The sequence below is a fragment of the Eleutherodactylus coqui genome, chromosome 9, assembly GCF_035609145.1.
Source record: "Eleutherodactylus coqui strain aEleCoq1 chromosome 9, aEleCoq1.hap1, whole genome shotgun sequence".
In the NCBI taxonomy this organism is placed as follows: Eukaryota; Metazoa; Chordata; class Amphibia; order Anura; family Eleutherodactylidae; genus Eleutherodactylus; species Eleutherodactylus coqui.
In genome coordinates, this window is record NC_089845.1 from 115389114 (window position 1) to 115412208 (window position 23095).

Here is a 23095-nt window from a genome sequence, read left to right on the forward strand (position 1 = left end):
TCTAGATCATGAAAACTCATAGGGTGTTGAAGTTGGTGTCCCAGATGGTCCCATACATGTTCTATTGGTGATAAATCTTGTGACCTGGAAGGCCACAGAAGTGTGACAATGTTGTGGTGACATTCTTGTAACACCCTTTCTGTGTGCGGCTGAGCATTATCCTGCTGGAAAATACCTTTGGAAGTCCAGCCATGAGAGGAACACATGTAGCTGCAGGATGTCCTGAACATATCGCTGAGCTACCATTGTCCCTTGAAACAGTACTAGGGGTGACAGACTGTCGTACACAATGGCCCCCCAAACCATCACACCAGCAGTGGGGGCAGTGTGCCGCTCCACAGCTACTCACCAGGAGGTTTACAGACACGAACACGGCTGTTGTCGGTGCCCAAACTAAATTTGGATTCATCACTGAAGACAACGCAGTTCCACTCCGTAGCATCCAGTTTTTAATCGCTCACAACACCACTGCAAACGGAGGCGATGGTTGGAGAGTACCAAGGGCAACGCATGTAATGGGTGTCGTGAGACCAAATGTCCTTCAGTCAAGCGCCTGGAAATGGTTCAGACAGACACAGGGTCCTGTAACGATGGTGCCACCTATCTCTGGACAACAAAACACTGGGAGCTGCTCGTGCTCAATGGTCAATCAGATGACCTTCTTTACTGGTGGTCTGTTGAAGGTGTCCTAAGCCCGGTGACATTGTGCCCACGCCCTCACACATCCACTGGTCCCAACACCTCCTAACACTCTGGTTAGAACAGCCCAGGTAGCGGGCAATTCGTCAATACTGCTACCCAGCATCTTGCATTCTGATAATGCGCCCCTCTCAAACATTACTAACTAAGCGAAATCTCTTTGATTGCATCATAGCGGCATGTCTAATGGTCAATAAGCTCTATACAAATGGAAAAAGAGGTCCACTACACAAAAGTAGCCTCTGAGAGCCTTTTTATAGGCCATGGGTAGAACCACTTTTAGGGTCTTAGGTGGTAAAACTGTTCATCTAACCATGCCACAACTCTAATAATTTCATATTTGCCTGAAATCTAACGGCATGCTGAGCTTTGCAGCAAAATGACAACTACTTCTAGGTGCTTGATGTCTTTTGACTATCTATGGATGTATATTCTATATACAGGGTTCACTATGCAGTGCTAATGACATTAACTTTAACCTGCAGGCCAACATGATCACGGCAATACTACATTTTTCACATTTCTTATTCTTTACTACATTTGCACAATAAATTCACTTTAATCCCTTGTTTTGCCGTTCACATTCTGAGAGCCATTTTTTATTTTACTGTTGACATAGGCGTTCTAGCATTGTGTCCTAGTTGTTTTTTTAGGCTTTCACTGTGAGGTATGACATGTTAACTTCTTTCGGTGTGACGATATGATTACAGTGAAACCCAATTCATATATGTTTTTTTATATTTTACTACTTTGATACAATGAAAACACTTTAAAAATAATTGTGTCCACAGAAATGTGAACAAAATATGGGCTGTTTGGTTTAGTACATGAGTTTCTGCTGATATCTCTGGGGATTAGTCTTGGGATAGGAATGGGGGGAAGAAGGAGACAGCCGTGTCTATGTAGTTGTACAGTTTTTGTTTTCTTTTAGCGGTTTATTGTGCTTCCACAAGCAATGATCCTTCAAAACAGTTTGATTATAAGCTCCTTTATTTAAGTTTTGCAGTACAATAAGCATGAACTATCATTGTGCCAAGCTGACATGGGAATACCAGACCATTTACAGTGATCCGCGGAATTATGGAAATCGGCGAACTGACTGCTCTACACTTTTCCAAAGCTCGAAATCACTACTGTGGGAATTACAGAAACAACATAGAACAGTCAGGTTATCTGTTATCGGCTCTGTAATCCTGGACACCAGTTACTGGGTTGGAGTTGGAACCCCTCTATTTATGGCATATCCTCTAGAATAACCCTTTAAACGTCTGATACATGAATCACTCAAATAATGCACAGCAATACATACTGTATTGAAGTGTATAATACCTTCCAGTATTACATTGACAGGCCGCTAATTAGACTCCCTAAAGGCCCATTTACACTGAAAGATAATCGCTCAAACGACAGTTTGAATGACAGTTTTCAGCGATCATCTTTGCATAACTCTAAGTTGCTAATTAGCTACTTAAGAGTTAATGCAGGAGGAGCGGGATACTGCCGCAATAGATCCGAGAACAAAGCAACTGTTTTGTAAATGCAAACAGCTGCATTGTTCTTGGAGCTTTCAGCTGCCAGCGGGATAGCAGCTGAAAGAATACTATCAGCGCCGCCCATTGAGAAAATCAGTGTGCGGTGGGATAACAGTGATCAGTGATTTCGAGCTTGCTAGGAATCACCAATGAATGAATAGTGCACCAACAGTGCACGATGGCCGCGCGTTTAGACACAACGGTTATCGCTCAAAAGATTTATTTTGTTGTGTCTAAATGGGCCTTAAGAGGCTTCCATAGATAACAAACCCGGAAGCCATTGTTAGGGCCCTTTTACACAGAATGACTTTTGTCCGTATAAATCGTTGGATCTTGTGAATTGGAATGATAATTGTTCAGTGAATTTGTTCACTTTTCATTCGTTTTTCATCTTAAAACGACTTCTTACAGGCATATTTGCATGCCCAATACGCAGAGGATAGTACCCATTGGTTTTGCTTTGCATTTCTCTTTTTTGTGCGTATGCATAAGAACATGCTCTATTTTGTGCGCATTGCGCACTAAAGGGCCCTATATGCACAGGGATGCATGAAAAACAGCGCAAAACTGCAGGGAAAAGAACACATCTGATCCTCATTAGGCTAAATAGCCTTTAAATCAGAGCATGGTAGTGTTGCGTGCGCAAAAAAAATGCCCTGCGTGCGCAACAAGTACATTAAAATGCGCCAAATAAGCAATCTACCTCGTTCATAGCGCAAATATGTTGTGCGGAAGCTGCCTTATGCCGGCATAAAAATAATCGCTTGTTCACAGGTTGTTGCGTGTGAATAGCAATCGTTTAGTCGTTCACTAGTACAGTGAATGTAAACGAGTGAATGCTATGTGAACACAATTGCAAACACATTTCTGAAGAATTTATCTTCCTGTACAAACAGGCAAAATGAGCGAACTCTGCCATCGTTCACTCGTGCGAATGATTTAACGCTCCGTGTAAAAGGAGCCTACAGCTGCCATAGCAATCCATTGGCACTTGGCGTTTCAAGGGGGTATGATGGGTTACACAGAAGGAGCGGCATCTAAGAGGTTACACAGCCAGGCCTGGAGCTAGCTTGGGAGCCCATCAAATATCAGGAAGGAGTTGCCAAAACTAAAATTAAATATAAGAGGAATTTCCTTTAAAGGGTTATTCCCATTTTATACAGTAATGGTATATCCTTATGTTTGGTAGGGGTCCAACCTCTGGGACCTCACAGCAGGGCCTGCATAGCGGCGCTCACAGCCACCTGGCTTTGCAGGGAGCTTTCAGCCGGACCCATTCATGTGAATGGAGTTGTGCTGCAGATCCCTGTACAACGGGTGGACAGGATGCTGCAAAACAAGGCGAAGGGTCCCAGGGCGTTTTTTTTTTTTTAAGGACAACATTAAAACAGCAGCTACAAATCTGCAGTAAAAGCGACAAGAGTTAATAATGTCCAGTATCTTTGTATTTCTTGCTTGATGACTGAACAGACTCTGCGGCACTTTTTGTTGTTTTTTTTATATGCTATTAAATGGAAATAGATATCTCTCCGTAGTGAATCTGACATTTAAGTTGCTGAAAGACATTGTTTGCTGGGGATGAAATGTTTCAGAGACAGAATACAAACAGCAGTAGGTTACAAATGTGCCTTGAGATAATAATACTTCTGGAGGTACCTTGAAAAAATGGCATTCATGCATTAATGTATCTTTTATAATGAGAAAAGGTGGATTTGTTGTGCTAAAGCACATTTGGTATGACTTCTTATCTCGCCGATGAGTCAGTGAATTTGTATTCGACTGCCATGTTTTGTCAGATATGTAGAAGAATTAAACATTTAAAGGAGAACAGTGTGCTCAGTGCTTTACTCCATAGATAGGGAGCTTTCTAGTCCTTAAAATGACACATATCTCACTTGTCTGCCATTGTCTCCTAAACGCAACCTTGTTTTAAAAGGAAGCTGGTGGCAAGATCAGCTGGTAGCCAATAAATTGGAAACTATGTACTACATAGAGATGCTTCAAGTCCCCAAGAACAAGAGCCACTCCATGTGAGCTCTCTACTTTGACTCACAGAGAAGTGTGCTAAGCAGCTAGGCCCCTTCTATGCCCTAATAGGATATATCGATAAGGGTCTCCTTTGTGAGATAAGCACTTTAATGTATTACTTGCATCTATTCTTCTCTTCCATCCCTCTGATCCACTAGTTCCAGGCCCCATTTTCACCCCTCCAAGATGGACGCAGAAATTTTCTAACTATCTAATGCGCACTGTTCTGCGGTTGGCCAGTGCTGATCACATGAGCAGCTCTGGCTAATCAGAGAGCAGGTATGGTGCATTGGTAGTCAAACACATTAGGTAGTCTGAAGATTTTGTTGGCCATCTTGGGTGGCCAAAGATGGAACCTAAAACAAGTAGATCAGAGGAATGTCAGAAAAGAACAACTGCAGGTAATAGATTTTTCTTCCTCTTCAGTCCTCAGACAAAATGTTGTCCCGAAACTGGTTGGTCGCCTTAAACACTGTTGTGGGCCTTGATGCCTAGAGCAGAAATTTACCTTTTGGAATGGTACATTCAAAGGGTGAAAAGTTTTTTTTTTTCTATTTCTTATACTGCCCTAAAATTGTTCCTTTTTTGCAGGACACAAAGGACATAGGAGTGAGGACTCTGCTTGCAGAGTTTACATCCAAGAAGAAAACATGAGTGTCACAAGAAATAAAAGTGCTTGTTGTGTGCCATGGTCGGGTCATCTTTTATATAAATAGGGTAGTATATATAAGGTTAGCCCATCACCAGCCACTATCGGTGTATATACATATAGGAAGTGCATTAGAGTGCATGAAAGGTGGGAGTTAGTGCTGGATGAATGAGTCAGGTTTTCAGGGAGAATGTAGAAGGCGTAGAAGGGGAGTATGCAGAATGGCCTGTAGACAGGCATTCTTGTACAAGAAATGAAAGAGAAGACCTGTGGGTGTGACAGGAAGTAACATAAAAGTATCAGTTCCTGCCACACTCATGGGAGAAGTTGGTTGAAAGCCGGAAGGAGAGGCTGCAGTAGCAGCATCAGGAACTGGAAGTTTGAGATCCGACGTGAACCACAATGGGCCCATCACAAGGTCTGATAGAGGAGGACGCCCTCTAGACACCCCGGTGGGGGATAGTGACAGAGATCCTGTGGGTTGTAAACCCTGAAATCATGGTCTGTTCCAGTACATGTTTGCTGTGCATGAAATAAACTGGTGGAAGTCAATTTGAAGAAATTCAATGGTCCTGAGCCTTTATGCATGTAGTGCTAACCATCCTAAAGAGAGAAGATGGCGATCCTCGTAAATGAGTAACCCCCAGGTTGCTACAAAGGCTAAATTGAGTTGAGTTAGATTAAAAGATGTGATAGGCCCCCTATTGAGATGTGCTTTTATGGCAGGCTTAAAACCATCTATATTGGGAATTAGTCTGATTGTTAGGTTAGTAAACTCCAGCGAACTTGTACAGCTTGGATCACTACTTTCCTGAAGTGATGGGAGATGATTTGGACATCGCATGTTCCCAAGTGCGATATTGGGCCAAGTTTCACGGCCCAATATCGCGCTCGTCCCTGTGTGAAATTAGCCTAAGAGTACATTTACATGTAGTGGATTTTGGTGCGGATCTGCAGCATACTTTGCACTGTGGATTGTGTTGTAGGTACACATTTTGTAGTGCAGATTTTGATGCAGATTTTGACGCAGATACACGGAAATGTCATCCTTTTTAATTGAAGGGATGAAATCTGCTTGTTGTCCATGTGAAAACCATTGATGTGGAGTTTGAAACAGATTTTGGTGCGGATTTTATGCTATGGAAAATCCACATCAATTCTGCTATGTGTGAACATATCCTAATGATTAGAAAGTGCAAATTAAACCAGATAGTCCATAATGCGTTTGTTTATCACAGTGGCTCTGCTGAATGATACATCTGTCAAATGTTAATACTTTGTAGTCTAAAGGCCCATTTGCACATAATTAAAATTCGCTCAAACAATGGCTTTTGAGTCATAAACGTTGCCTGTAAATGCTACCATCGTTTACTTTTCGGCCTAACGATGATTTTTAGGTGAGCATAAAATCCATCGTTCAGCCGGAGAGTAGATAACAGGGACTGCACGCTGTGTTTTCCCAGGGACTGCTAATTACATTGTATTCAGCTGCAAGACCACCTGCTGTTCTCTGCATACAGTTCTGGAGGCTCATTTACATGCGAATTAAGGTGATAAGCTGCTAATGGGCTTTAGTGCCTATTAGCAGCTTATGCAAAACGATTGCTAAAACTGTCAATCTCCCTATCATTTGAAAGGATTTGGAGCGATGATCTTTGTGTGTAAATGGGACTTAACTTTATACTACCTATTATTTGGTGTAGTTTACACCAAACATTGTACCAAAAACATTGGCATAATTTGACACATTATAGCCACATTCCTTCATCAGGCATGTTGAAAAAAAAGTGTCCATAATGCATCACAACTCTGGTGCAAAGTATGCTAGACAGTTTGGGGGGTAATTTGTGTCAGGAAATTGTCAAATTTTCAATAGTAAATTTGCCCCATTTTAGATCATATCATAACAGCATGTGATGATCAGATGGTGGCACAGATTGTGCATCAGGGCCCAGAATATTCAAACTATGATGCTGCATGTATCTTTGGGGTTATAGTGGGAGCCGGCCAAAAGCAAACACTCATAGTGTGGGTGACACCTAGAGCTATTGTCACTTCTTATCTCAGAGAGGCCAGTGCAAATCTGCAATGACTGTAATGCAAACGCCAAGAAACACAAAGATACAGTAATAAGCACTATGATACGGATCTGGCAACAGCCAGCATAGTTGCATCACTGCATTGTGTTGATAGAGTAGCACACCTATGTTATTTGTATAGCACAATGGTCATTCAAAGTGAATGGCAAGTGATCATGGTGTGACTACACTATTTGCATAGCGTTCCAAAAGTCATGGTGGCCGCTAACTCATGTGACCGATCCAAAGCTGTGTTAATTAGTGTAGAATGAATGTGACTCATGCCCATCCTAAAGTAATATTGTAGTCCCAGGTCTGAGAGAGTTAGGTAATTCCCCTGCTATATGGGTATATTGTGTACTGCAGGACCCTTTTAAGTGAGGTCACCTTGTTGTGGCCAGTGGATTCACACAATTTAATCAAAATGTATGCTAACTAGAGATGAGCGAGTATACACACTAAGGCACATCACTCGAGCGAGTAGTGCCTTAGCCGAGTATCTGCCCGCTCGTCTCTAAAGATTCGGGGGCCGGCGTGGATGACAGGTGAGTTGCGGCAGGGAGTGGGGGAGGAGAGAGATCTCCCCTCCGTATCTCCCCGCTCTCCCCCGCCGCTCACCGCCGGCCCCCGAATCTTTACAGACGAGCGGGGAGATACTCGGCTAAGGCACTACTCGCTCGAGTGATGTGCCTTAGCGAGTATACTCGCTCATCTCTAGTGCTAATTGCTTCAAATTTGTAAATATATAGCAATAAGGCAATGTAAAATAATAAAAATATCACATGAGTGCACCTACCTGAGCACCTGCAGGGTGCACTTGTATCTTTGTGTAAGTTTCTTTCCATTTTCCTTAGATGAGAAAATTGTGCAAACTTTGTGTGCTGTGAGATGCACGAATCTCGCACAATAGGTACCCCATTCTTTTGAATAGAGTCATATGCATGACTGAAAAATTGTCATATATTTTTGTGTTCCTTGGAATGCATCACCCATTGTTTTCAATGGGACAGGAAAACACATTGTACGGCGTGTGATGTGCACGCCAGGGTGGGGCGAGGTTTCCCATTGAAAAGCGTTATCAATGCTTTCCAAAATGATGGGAGGCATTATTGACAGAAAAACACCCCACATCCGCAGGTGAATCACACATTGGCAAGCAAAGCGCGTTTCATGGCCAGATATCGCGTTGGGCCATGTGTAGGTAGCCTTAAGCAGACATGAAGAGCACTGTCCGCGCTGATTGTATATTTAACCTCACTAAGGCCTCATGTCCACGGGGAAAATCAGGCCCGCTACGGATTGTCCATGGACATGAGGACATGAGGGCTGAAAATAACAATTACTCACCTCTCCGCACGCTCCGGATCTTCCCTTCTTCGCGGCTTGATCTTCTCTCCTTCGCGGCCGGACCTTCTTTCTTCGACCCGGCGGATGAGCTCGGCACACCGGCTGCATGCCGCGCACATGCGCCGGGCACATCCACCGGCCTGAAGAAAGAAGATCTGGCCGCGACGGAGAGAAGATCAAGCCGCGAAGAAGGGAAGATCCAGAGCGCCCGGAGCAGGTGTGTTTATTGTGGTGCGGGTCTCCCGCACTAAAATGGAGCATGTCCGGATTTTTTCCTGCACGCGGGACCCGCGCCTGCAGGGAAAAATGACAACCGCAGGTATTTAAGGGCTCATATCCACGTAGATTCCGCGCGGATTTACTTTAAATTGTATTTTTTTTGCTTGCAGATAATCGCACACATTGCTATCAATGTGATAGCAATGTGGCCGATCCGCGTGGAATCCGCGGCAAAATGAAGCATGCTGCGTTTTTTCTCCCGTGCGTGAAAAACGCAATTATTTAAAAATGCCATCCGCGGGTGCAAAAATCAATTTAATGGACCGCGGATGGAAAATGATTCCTTATGAGCAAAATCTGCTGCAGAATCCGCAATTCCATTTACCCAGTGGACATGAGGCCTAAATGAAAATTTGGGGATCCTCTGTAAGGGCGGATGCACTCGGCCGTGATGGGCTCCGCCGCGGAATTCCGTGATGGAGCCCGTCACGGCGCCCTCCCAGAGACCTCATACTTACCTGCGGATCCGGCGTCCTGGGTCCCGCATGACGCTTCGGCGTGACGCGCCGCAGCATCATGTGACACGTTGGCCACGTCACATGACACGCCCACAGTGGTAGGCGGAGAAGCGATTTCACGCTATCTTCCGCTGTGCTACAGCAGGAGATAGCGTTAACGGACGGGTTCCATTGACTGCAACGGAAGCCGTCCGGGCGTACATCCGCGGCAAATAGAGCATGCCGTGGGTGAGGACGGGTGATTTTAGCATTGAGCTTTAAGCATTTAAGCATTAAGCTATTAGGTTCAATAGAACCTAATAGCTGCGGGCAACGCAGCAGATTTCCGCCACGTATTACGCGGCGGAAATCCGTCCGTGGGAAGGAGGCCTAAGGGTTTCTTCAGGTGAACGCATGTGCAAATATGCTCGCCTCAGCACAACATATTTGCGCAGTGAATGAGGTTAATTTGCACACGTGTCATAGTACTGTACGTTTTTGTACATACAGGGCCAGTTCATATGCGCGGTTGACACCTCCTGCTCTGATTTAAGAGGCTGTCCAGATGTGTTATTTTTCCTATGGCTTTGCGTGGTGTTTTACACATCCCTTTGCGTATTGCACACGCACTTCTGCACCTCCCATAGATTTCTATGGGGACCCTTGTAAATATGCCAGAAAATAGAGCAGGTTGTATTTTGTTTGCGTGCACACGAAAAGCGTGCGCAAAAAGGAAATGTGTTCTAGTCTCTATGGTTTGCACACACAAATATGTCTGTTCGAATGAGCGCGATATGGCGCCAGGATTCACAGCTCCGTATTGCGCTCACCCATGTGGAGATAGCCTAAGGCCAGCTGTACGTGATCATAATTTGCTGCGTGTCGCTCGCATGTGACAGTCATGTGGCACGCAACAAGTACGCAATGCCATTGGAGTGTATGCATGCGTTAAACACACTAAGATAGAACATGCTGCCATCTTTATTGAGCGCATATTTCACACAATATATGGGATCGGCAGCATAGGAACTTCTGGCAGATTGGTACATTGTATTCCACATGCAAAACTCAAGCGCAGAATATGCTGTACCAATAAGGGCGCTTAAAGGAGCCCAAAGTAAAACCGAGAGTAACTCAGAAAGTTCTACCAGGCTAGTTTTACACGGCCAAGTGCGATATCGGGCCGTGAAACTCTGCCCAATATTGCGCTCAAGAATGTGCGATGTACATGCAGATGTGAAGCGTTTTTGTGTCAACACGTTGTTCTCAATGGTAAACCTCGTGTCGCACTCGCATGCCATGCAATGTGTTTTCTGGCACCACTAAAACAATGGGCGTGGTGTTCCGAGGGAACGCTCAAAGAGGGGACATGCCACGATTTTTTCCTGCAGGAAAAAAAATTGCTCATGCATATGACCGAATTGAAAAGAATGGGGTTCATGTTCGTGCGAGATTTGTGCGTCTTGTGGCTCAAAAAACCTCACAAGATTTTCTCGGTTGCGTAAAAGCGGCCTCGCACATATAAGGATTGCAGTCACTGTATACTGTATTTCACATGCATTGCTGACAGTAAGGGAAGTGAATGGGTTACAGAAAGTCTTCTCTGTATTCCTAACGTCTAGATTTAGAGTCCCAGAATGACACAGTAGCGGTGGTGGTTTTGGAGGTTAAGTGGGAGTAGCAGCATGAAAATAGTCATAGTCTAAACTTCTAAGCAGCTTAAAGCGAATCAAGTACAGCTGTAACAAAACTTAACATGACATTTAACAGGTTATGACACCTACATGTACCACAGTGCTGTAAATCAACTTACTGCAATGTGTCAGTGACTGCTACATCTGTACTTTATTGCAAATGCAATATATTTACAATGCAGTGATGCTGACTACTGTAATTTTTGGACAGCGATTACAAAATTTTATCAGTATTTGCCACCATTTTGCATATATGGACTTGCTCACCAGACTACCAGAGGATCCTTCAGTGGGCCAGGCTTCTGACTTAAAATTGGGAATTAAAGGTAGAGCACAAGACAACCCCATTTTTGTCCCCATTCATTATACTACTTTCGTTTGAATGTCTTTTTCCATATACTGGTGTAGTGTAGGTGTTACTTGTATATATTCTCATTCTCTATTAGTCTACAAAGTGTGGCAAGTTGGGATTACTCGCCTCTCCGATCGCCGACCTCTCCATCAGGAAATGAGAATCACATGTGTAGAAACACTTGGGAGACTTGTCTTTCTTTTAAATCCGGCACCACATCATGGCAAAGATATACAGCACATACAAAGTTCATTTTTACCCCCCCCACACACACACGGTAAGAGCTGAGGATTGTTGTCCCTATCTGACTTGAGGCCCCCACAGGTCCACACAGGACCTTAGGCTAGCAGTGTGGCAGGACCTCAGGCCCCTGAGTGTGGCAGGAACTGACACGTTTATCTTTAGTTTCTGCCACAGCCACAGGTTCCAGGCTGCCTGTCTGTAGCCCTCTGTAGGCCATCCCGTATACTGCCCTGCTACAAGATGTAGAGATCTTAAAACGTACCTGCAGTTTCAGGTGGCTTTAGAATAAGCTGCCATGTATATATACATAAGAGGAATAACACTACTTTTGACCATTATATGACTTGTATCTTGCATTTTTCACCAGTTTTATACTTCTACTGTCTGTTCAGAGGAGCATGCTTTTATGCTGTGCTCTATACACTGGAGATTCTGCTCCCTCTTTGTAGCACTCACACAGAAATAACAGCATCATGGAGGACATTATTCAACAAAACTGAGCACTGTAGATGTGATCTCAGTAGCCGTGGGACAGTAAATCACTAATTATTAGCTTCAGCCATATCAGTTTGTGAGTCTCTTTTTTTTTTCTCTAAAGCAACTTCTTCCTTTTCTGGTCCTTTCTCTAGACTTCTACGGGCAGTATGAGTCATCACCCTCCTGCACTTTCTGTGCTCCATCTTGTTATCTCTGTTAAAAGACACAGACTTCACTTGACAACAGGCAGTGGAAAACAAATTTGAAGGAATGGAGACCCCTAGTGGCCTGCACTTTAGAGGAAGTTTTCAGCACAAAAACATTATTTTAAGTAGATAAAGTAATTTGCACATTTGTTTGTTGTCGCGTTGCCTATCATATTAACACCAATTAAAGGTGTCACCTATTTCTTCGAAAAACTGACAAGAGAACTGAAAACAGGAGCCGTTTGCTTGTCTGTAACAAAATCTTTGTTTATTATAGAAAGTGCAAAAAGATTTCATTGATTTTCTTTTAGTTGACGTACAACTGAATGATGGCTAAACTTTCCTTTAGCCAAGGCTACAGTTGTTGCCTTATCCCTGTATATAAACCCTTGCCAAAGCAATGTGATTTTTTGACACCCAATACCTGGGTTACATGCCCTAATATGCACCTGGACATGCACATGGGTAAAATAAGTAACCTTGATAATCAGCATATTTCATACTGTGGAGTTAGAGCATGCTATATTTAACTTGTACCTGAGTTATCTCCTGACTTATATCCTACATTTTTCCCTGCGCAGAGTATATATCTGATTCTCAATCCTCTGATGACTGTGGGGGGAGCTGCTGTTGTGCTGTGTTTTATAAACTGTACACAGAGAACTACAGAGATCTTGCTTTCTAAATGCCTATTACACACAGAGACATAACCTCACCATGCTGGAGATTACAGAAGATTTAGCAGTGTACATGTGTATAAACAGCAGAAGATCTCAGCATTAGAGCTTAAACATACGAGCGGGATCTTTTCATGTTTTGCGGCTGAGGTTTCCACTGCCACAAAACGTGACAAAACAAAACTATTGATTTGAGAAAAGATAGACCTTGCCTTTCCGTTATTGCATGCAGTTTTTATACGTCCAAGAAAAGATAGGGCAGGACCTATATTTCAGCTTTTCTTTTTTTATGCATGCGCAATATCGCGAAGTTTGAACTCTAAAAAAATACTTTTGCTGGGTTCATGCACAAAAATGCTCTACAGCAGCGAGTGTAATGGCTCATGCGATCAAAATGTCATATATACTCCAAAATGATACAAATAGAAACTACAGGACGTCCTGAAACAAGATCACACCCCAAAGATGACGGAATTCCTTTTTTTTTTCCATTTCACTGCACTTTTTTAAAAGTTTTTCAGTACATTATATGGTATATTACATAGTACTATTGCAAAATACAACTTGTCCCGCAAAAAAAAAAACAAGCCCTCATACAGCGACGTCAATAGATAAATAAAAGAGTTATGGTTTTTTAACATGGGGGAGGGAAAAACGTAAATGAAAAAAAGGTCCGCGTCCTTAAGGGGTTAAAACAGCAGGCCATTTCTGTTTACACATTTCCTTTGAAACATGAATAGGGTAGAGTTTTATAGGTAACTGATAGATTTGATCCGTGTATCTTGTTTACCTGTGCTGTCAGACGTTCAGAGAGAATTCCCATTTCACATTAATATTGACATTTCTTAACGCTGTAAGTTGTTTTGTTTGCTGCACCCAAGAAAGAAGTGGCATCTGGAAGAAGACACAGCGTGAACACACATCTCTGAGAATACAGGGCATTCTGATATTAATCTGCAAAGCAATGTACTGCTAGATGGTGGCGGCATCCTCCAGAACGTGATGTTCTTTGCTATTTATTCTTCTAAGTGATTCAATACGAAAGGTTCAGGATACCCAGTGAATGGGCACAACATCACCATAGAACATGAATCTACCATGAAATACAGGTATGAAGGAGGAGGTCAGGATCCTCAGGTGAAGGGAGCTACAATTCAGCTTTGTAACGACTTGTGAAAGACGTTATGCACTTTCCAGGAGTCAGGCAAGGCTAGTTCATAGGCAACCGGGTTAATAATCTTGGTAATGGGGAACGGGCCGACAAACCGAGGAGCTAGCTTGAAAGATGGTACCTTCAGCTTTAAATTCTTAGTGGACAGATAAACTAGTTCACCAACTACAAAAGGGTCAGAAACAGTACGCTTCCCAGCGTCTTGTTTCTGCAACTTTTCCTGTGATTCCAGTAAACTCTTACGAACCTGGACCCAGACTGCGTCCAGCCCCTTAGTAAAGAAATGTGCCGACGGATTATCTGACGGCGAGGAGGCAGATAAGGTAAAGCGGGGGTGGAACCCATAGTTGCAGAAAAAAGGGGAAACCTGTGATGATGAACTAGTATGGTTGTTTATAGCAAACTCCGCCAAAGCCAAAAACGTCACCCACTGTTCCTGACTGTCCGAGACAAACAAACGAAGGTACTCAATAAGGTCATGATTCATACGTTCCAACTGTACATTGGACTCAGGGTGAAAGGCGGAGAAAAAAGACAAGTTAACATCGATGTGCTTACAAAAAGCATGCCAGAAACGTGCCACGAACTGTACTGGGGTGGGGAGCCTGACTGCAGCAGAAGTAATCACAGAGTGCTGGGAGAACTGCCCCCAGCACTAGCAGAACAAATTAAGACAGAGGAGGTGCAGATGGCTGTCATAGCAACAGGAACGCGGTGCCGGGCAGCATCAGCTGCATCCCGAGCACCCCTGTGTTGTATAGGAACCGCGCAGTCAGGAGTAGTAACCAGCACCGGGGTTCCCCTGTGCAGCACACCAGCTGCAAGAAAGACAGTATTAGCAGTGCGGGCACAGCGACCCCAAGAGGCGCCAACCCTGACAGTATCAGTTATGTCATGCGGTATGAGAGAGTTGATAAAAGTGAGTTATTGAGAACGGGAAGGTAGTAGTCCATGTCTTCAGGAGTTTGGTGGTGGAGGAGGTCCGGGCACATAGGAACACCTTCATGTGCTGAAGACATGGAAAAGGAGGAGAGATTTCCCATTCTGCAAGTGACTGGATGCTAATGGAGTGAGCCCCATAAAAGAAAGAAAGAGAGAGCTTGAGTAAGTCTAACTTGTTTTTACAAGGCCCAGTGGATAGGTACTATCCGGGCTATTATTTTCCTACGCGGCGGTCTGAAGTCTGGATCACCGTGTAGAGGTACACCCTTTTTATCTGTCACACCCAAGTGATTCCAAAGCGGGGTGAAGGTACTACGAGTCAATAATCTCTCTTAACACATGTGCGCCTCTAAGTTTGGGAGAGCCGTGTGGAGGTACTAAGGTCTGAAGTCTATGCATTTGTCTGCACTGTGAAGACTACAATTTAACTGCCTTGTATTATCTGTTTCAAGTAAAGTTTATGCTGGGCTCTAACTGTTCCTAGAGACCCGTGGTACTAAGAACTGTCTGTGGCTGAATTTCTTATCTGCCGAGGGTCATACCAGTGTGTGTAGGAACAGTGGCGTTGCGTGTGACAACTGATCCCCTGTTATCCAGTTTGGTGGGCATTCCCTATCCTAGGGGTGTCCTAGGTGGACTGCAGTGCTACTTTGGCCTTGGCTGTGTGTACCCCTCCGGGATGGAGCATAGTAATTGCCGCCGTGACAAGCCTCCCAGCTCCCCACGTATGTCAGGTGTCCGGGGTCTCCCTATGGGACACTGCAGTAACATAACCTGCCCAACTTTCCGGGACCAGAGGGTCACTCTAAAGACCTCAGGAAATTGCTTATATATCCAGTTATTTAACACAATTCTTTTTGCAGTCAATGAAACCAAATGGAGGCTATGAGGGAAATTCACTAAGACTCGTGTTTCGTATGCCAGTCTTAAATCTAATTACAATAAGTAAGATGTATCCTAATTTATTACGAGGCATCCATGCGCCAGAAAATTAAATCTATGCCTGCTAAGAGTAAGTATAGATTTTGCTACAATTTACCCCAATTTCTGTTGGACTGATGGTGGTTGATCCACCTACCTGCTGCCTACTTTTCTTATTCTATTTGAAAAATAGTTAGAGATTCAAAAAGTGCACATTTTGAATAAGTATAGCATGTGCCAAACTTTTAGGGCGGCTTCAGACAGATGTATTTGTGCCCGTTTTTACGCACACAAAAATTGCATATATAAAACACGAAACCCATTGATTTCAATGGATTTGATCTTATTTCCTATTTTTGCATGCGCAAAGAAACAGGAACTGCTCTATTCTCCTGTGTATTTGTACACCGAGGGCCCCGTATTAGGCTACGGGAGGTGCGCAAATGTGCACTCAATGCACACGCAAATATGCAATGTGCTGCGCAATTTTGTGAAAAAATGAACATATTTGGACCTCCTTAGGCTAGAAACCCCTCTAAATCAGGGCGAGTGTGTCGTGTGCGCATGGGAACAGGGCCTGCATGCTCAAAAAGTACAGTACAATGTGCCGGCCGATACACACACAAATCAAGTTAGTTCACTGCGCAAATGCATTGCGCTGAGGCGAGAGCATATTGCACACGTGCCTGTCTGCAGCCACCCTTATGCATTAGAAATCTGGCATAAATGGTTTAATAAATTACCCCTCTATCAGTTTCTTATGTTTACAGAATATCCTAATGTCTTCCTCTTCCCCATGAAATAGTGTATAGCACACACTTTTTTTTCTTCTCCTTCAGCATACCTTTCTATAAGGGATTAAACACACGATCGGGTTTATGGAGCCCTTTGCGGCCAGGAAAATCACGGCCTCAAAAAGTGACGAAACTAAATAATTGATTTTAGTGGCCTCATATTCACTAGTCTGATCCTCACGCGATATTACTACGCACAAGAAGAGATAGGGCTTAGGGCTCCCACCCACAGGCAATATTTTCTCCGCTGCGCTGCGATTCTAAAGTTAAAGTCTTGCATCGCAGTGCGAGAAAAAAATCGGCATGACACCGGGGATATTGGCATCACGCCGACATATCGCCAATCTTCTCAATGGGGCCAGCGGCAGCAGCGCTAGCCCCATTGAAAAGAGATGGAGAATGCCGGGGACTTCTGCCACAGCTGTGACAGCTGTGGCAGAAGTCCCCGACATTCTATTCCATTGCTTTCATGAATGAATAGCTAAGAGCTATCTGTGATTGGCTGAGCGCTCAGCCAATAGCTAAGCAGTAGCTGCTATTGGCTGAGCCCTAATCATTCCGTGGGGCTTGCTAAAACCATTGATTTCAATGGGATCGGCAGCAGTGACGATCCCATTGAAAGCAATAGAATAGAATGCCGCTGACTTCTGCCACAGCTGTCACAGCTGTGGCAGAGGATTCTTTCATCCCCGCGGTCCACATGGGGATGAAGGAAACTCCTGCCACAGCTCTGACAGCTGTGGCAGAAGTCCGCGGCATTTCTCCCTATGCTTTCAATGGGGCTAGCGCTGCTGTCGCTAGCTCCATTGAAACCATTTGCTATATGCCAGTTCTATACCGGCCTTTTTCTTGCGCTGCGATGCGAGATTTTTCTCGTGCTCTCGCAGCGCAAGAAACAAAATATCGCCAGTGGGTGGGAGCCCTTACTCTATCTTTAGTTTTTTTTTCTCACGTGCAATAGCATGGCATTTGAACAGTTAAAAAAAAACTTTTCACTGGAGCATGCACAAATACGCTCGGTGGTGCATGCGCCGGGGTATTTAAGGCCTTCGGTGCAAGACTTTATCCCAGGATTCCCTACCACATTTACGTTCCCGCGTTGCATGCACTACATCAGATTAACTATCTCCGCACATCTAGAGCTAAAATAGGACTCAGCACACAGCCAGACATTTATCCAATCGTTTCCTCTCTCTCACTCGGAAATTAAATACTCCATAACCTCCATGTATTGTTATCCAAACAATCTCTATTAATATCTCCGACTTAATTATATTGTTGATTTTAAACCAGCCCTGGAGGATATTATCAGACAACTCATCCTAAAAGCCGTCCCGTTCTGCGTCTCCGCTCCAAGTGACCAAAGTTTTTATTTTAATTAATGCAGCAATGGTCTGTAGCAGAAATGTACTGTGAATGTTGGTATATATGCCAACACATACAAAAAGTTGAAGAGAGTTTATGGGATGGTCTATCCTTAGGATTGGCAATTAACATAGAATTATGGGGTTCCGAACCTCTAAATTTCCATCAATCATTAGAACTTAGAAACTACTGTGTTTCTCCAATAGTAAGGCCTCCCCCGATAACAAGCCCTAGCTAGGCTGCATGTTAAAAAAAACAAACCAATACTCACCTACCAGCAGCGTTCCAGTCCTTGCGCTGGTGCCTGTCGCTGCTGCAGGCTGCCACGTCATTCTTCATATCATTGAATGGCTGTAATTGGTTAATTGAGCCCTGGCTCTCATTGGCTGACATTAACCAATCAGAGCATTAGTTTCCTGGAGGCGGGGTATTCAAGCCTCGCTTCCAGGAAGAACTTCTCTCTCAGCTAGAAGGAGGATGGGCTGAAGCAGCGACGGAGACCAGCGCGAGGACCGGAATGCCGGTGGTAGGTGAGTATTATTAGACACCCCCCCAAAAAAAGATACTGTGCCTCTTTTGAGGCAAAAATTAATATGACAGTATCTTATTTTCAGGGAAACACGGTAGTGTGGCTCTCTGCATGGTGCAGCAGCATAGCCTAAGGGCCTTTCTTAACTGGGCCGATAAATCTTCAGATTCCTGCATCCAGCAAAAATTTAAATGACTATCATTCAGTAGAAATGCATGCCCCAACTGAACCGCGAATGAGAATTTGTCCGCTTTTTGGTCGTCGCTAGTTTCTGGATGCAGAAAACTGAACAACATATCGGCCATAGGAACGGCCTGTTTACCGTAAATGCAGGCAGACGGCAGTAGCGATCCCCGGCCCGCTCCGCCTCCATTAAATGAATGAAGCCTGTTTCTTTGTAAAAGCACAGGAACAATCAGGGGTGTAGCTATAGGGAGTGCAGGGGTAGCAGTTGCTACCGGGCCCTAGAGTCTTAGGGGGGCCAGAGGTCCCTCCATCACATAAGAAGACACCAGTGTTGTTAACAGCACATAATAGGTAGAGGGCCCTGTTATAGACTTTGCATCAGAGTTTCTAATTACGCCTCTGGTTGGGATGACCTGTCAGCAGTCTGCGCCCAACAGCTCATTCTGTGTAAAAGGGCCTTAAGGGTGTGTTTACACATAGCAGATTATGGCACCGATTGGAGTGGGGATCTGCAGCAGATTTCATCTTTTCAATTCAATTCAGATTGAAGGGGTAAAATCTGCTGGAGATCTGCACCAAGATCTGCAGCAAATTAGATACCTGCGAACATACCCATAAGGCCCTTTTACACGAGATGACTGTCAGGAGCAGAAGTGACTGACAGTTGTTGCAGCGATGCTTGCTCATGTGCTTTCAAACAGGAGTGATGACCGTTTAGTGAATGGGGCAGAGCGATCATTCCAGGCCCACCTCCATTTACAGTAAACAGGCCGTCATTCATGGATTCATGGAAGGACTGCTGTTTACACAGGTCATTGTTTAATTGTTTAAGCCATTGTTTGATTGTTATGCCTTTAGAAACTGAATGATAAACAAATTGATCATCAGTCAGCATTTACATTGAACAATTATCTTTCAGATTCCTGCAATCAGACAAGAATCTAAACTAGAGATGAGCGAGCGTACTCGGAAAAGCACTACTCGCTCGAGTAATTTGCTTTATCCGAGTATCGCTGTGCTCGTCCCTGAAGATTCGGGTGCCACTGCGGCTGACAGGTGAGTCGCAGCGGGGAGCAGGGGAGAGCGGGCGGGAGAGAGGGAGAGAAAGATCTCCCCTCCATTCCTCCCCGCTCTGCCCTGCAGCTCCCCGCTCCGTGCCGGCACCCGAATCTTCAGGGACGAGCACAGCGATACTCGGATAAAGCAAATTACTCGAGCGAGTAGTGCTTTTCCGAGTACGCTCGCTCATCCCTAATCTAAATGTTTCGTGTAAAACAGCTCTTATTCACTTAAATGGGCTGAGCTGCACTTATGCCTTAAAGTTGTCATCTGTTTTCAACATGGTGTCCGCTAAAGACGTTGTACCACAATAGACATTTATTCCACAAGATAGGTAAAGTTCTGATCTCTAAGGACACCACAACTGGAATCACCACCAATTACTAGGATGGGGGTCGCAAGTTCCCCCATTCCTATCCATGTCTGTGCAACACCCCAGAGGAGTACCCCGGACACTTGACAAACGTTAGCTTGTAACTGCAGCACTTACCAGGCTTCTTTCCCAGAGGGATGACGCGTAGCCAAGCGCTCAGCCAATCACAGACAGCGCTCAGCTATTCATTGAATCTGCATCAATGGGAGGCAGTCGCGACCAGGTTGCTACTGCATCTCCCGTTTTCTCACTGATTCAGACGGCCAGGCTGCAGCATATATACACCGCAGCCCAGAATACCATCGGCCCAGGGGTAGAGAGTTCAGCTCTGCTAAACTCCCTCCCCCTCTACACCCCTTGCTGACTGCCAGCAAAGGGAGGGTCTCAGAGCTTAGCAGAATTAGTGTGCTAAACTCTCTCCCCCTCTCCGCCCCTTGCCAGCTGCTGACAAGGGGTGGGAGCTTAGCAGAGCTAGTCGTGCTTAACTCTTTCCCCTGCCTATGGGAGTTGCCAGCAAGGAGAGGGACAGGGACTTTAGCAACGCAAGCCTGTGCTAAACTCCCTCCAGCTTCCCTTTTCTGACGGCTCTCATGGGCTTCCACAGGAGTCTATGGGAATGGTCAGCAAATTCCTGCAAAAGATAGGATAACTCCTACCTTTTCTGGTGCTGCGTAAAAGCGGTCGGCCGGAATGCACACCATGTGCGCTATGTGCTCCGGCCAGCCTATTTTACACACTGGAAAATCGCCCATCTGAACAGATGCTTCAGATGGTCGCGATTTTCAGCCGGCGTTTTATCACGGCAAGATAATCACGATAAAACGCTTGTATGAAAGAGGCCTCAGGCTGTGGCTGAGCGCCCCCAGCAGAGGAGGACCCAGAAGAGCAGAGCAGCGGCAGCGCTGGTGACCGCGGCAGCACCATCACCACCACCCAAAGCATTCACAGACCAGTGGGGGCAGCCTCCCGACAGAGGGAGTAAGTACAGGTAAGTATTTTTTAATGCTCTGGTCTGAGGTGCATCCAGACTGAGAAAATTCTTTCTATTGGCATTTATAATTGAAACAGCTGCAGCTTAACAATGTAAATGTCCTGTAATCAAAGAGCATTAACGCGATTAAGTCATGAAGAGGAGAGAACTCCATTTGCTTTGCCCTATTTACAGTCTTTATGAAAAAATAAATCCATTTTCTCTTTTCATAATTGAACACCTTATTTTAGCTTAATAATTACATAAGACTTTTACTTCATTATTTCTACATTTCAATCTCACTAAAACCAAACTTTGGGTATTCTGTTCTCATTACCTTAAGGACATCTTACAGACTGCTTAATAAGCAGTATAATTGTGAGCTGAGATAAAGTGGCATTTACACCCACACAGTTATAATCAAGGATATCAAGCCAGCAAAGAAATACAAATACATTGCAGAAACATATGTTGGCATAGATACAGCATACATCCAGCAGTCTTCTTCTACAAGCTTACTTACAGCATAGCCGCAGGCAACTCCATATTATTATACAAAGTGTTTACTCAGTAAACTCCTTCAAAAGTTTCCTTTCACCTCTCTCATTTCTGGGCAGATGATTCCGAGATGCTCCCAACTGTGGATGATTTCAACACACAGTTTAAAGGGACAACAAATATTTATTCAGAATGTATTTGCATTTCCCAGTGGAGGAACACATAACAATGAGTAAAAACGACCAATCCTGCCAACGAAATGTGTTCAAAGTTTAGTGAAAACTTGTTTTTAGGAGTAAGAAATAATGGACCATCAACCGTCAAACTCTCATGTTATGTTGTGAACCAGTGTCTACAGCCAGATCCATTCCGATGGCGCCTAAGGGCAGCGTCACACCAGCGTAGAGAACGAGTGTACTTTGCGCGCATGCCTGCGCACAATACTGTGCGCATTTGCGCATGAACCGCTAGTTCACATGGGTGTGCAATGTCCCTGCCCTGATTTAAATGGTTATTAAGCCAAACGAGGTACAGTTTTGCACAGTGTTACATATTTGCGCACCACCCATAGACCTCTATGGGACTTTTTGGTGTACAAATGCGCACAACATAGAACAGGTCCTAATTTTTGTGGCCTGCATGAACCATGCATGCAAAAAAAGAAATGAGGATGAACCCATTAGAATCAATGCGTTCTATTCTCCATGCTTTGCTAACTGGATTTTTCTGCGTACCAAAATGCAGAAAAATACGCTCATGTGACGTCAACCTAAGACGAAATTACCTTCTGTAAGACCATAATGAATGCTTTATAAAATGGCCACATGGTTTCACTGTATCATTACGGCTGAATTCACACGGCATATTTGCGTAGTAAATTTTTGCTCGCACGTTACACAGAAAATAGAGTACATTGATTTCAATGGGTTCGTTCACAGGCACTTATTTCACGTGCACAGTTGCATTGAGCAAGGAAATGCAGCATATTCCATATTTGCGCAGGAAAAGAACACATCTGGCACTCATTAAAGAATATGTTCACCATTTTGCATGGTTCTTTGCATTACCCAGGAAACACCACGTGGAGGTAACCATGCCACGTTTCCTTTATATAAAATTACATTAGGAAGTGAGCGAATTAGATTCTGTACGTAAAATTTGGACGCTAATTCTTTTGCGCTAAGAATTAAATAATCTAGTTGGGACCCATTAACTTTTCCTATTTATGACATAATCAATGCTTGTGGCAAATTTCAAGTTTCTAAGACATTGGGAAGTGAGAGAATTAGATTCCGTACATAAAATGTGGACGCTAATTCTTTTACGCTTAGAATTAAATAATCGAGTTGGACCCATTAACTTTTCCTATTTATGACAATCATTGCTCGTGCCAAATTTCAAGTTTCTATGACATCGGAAAGTGAGAGAATTAGATTATGTACATAAAATTTTGACGCTAAATCGTTTGCGCATAGAATTGAATAATCAGGTTGGGACCCATTAGCTTTTCCTATTTATGACATAATCAATGCTCGTGCCAAATTTCAAGTGAGAGAATTAGATTACATACGTAAAATTTGGACGCCAAT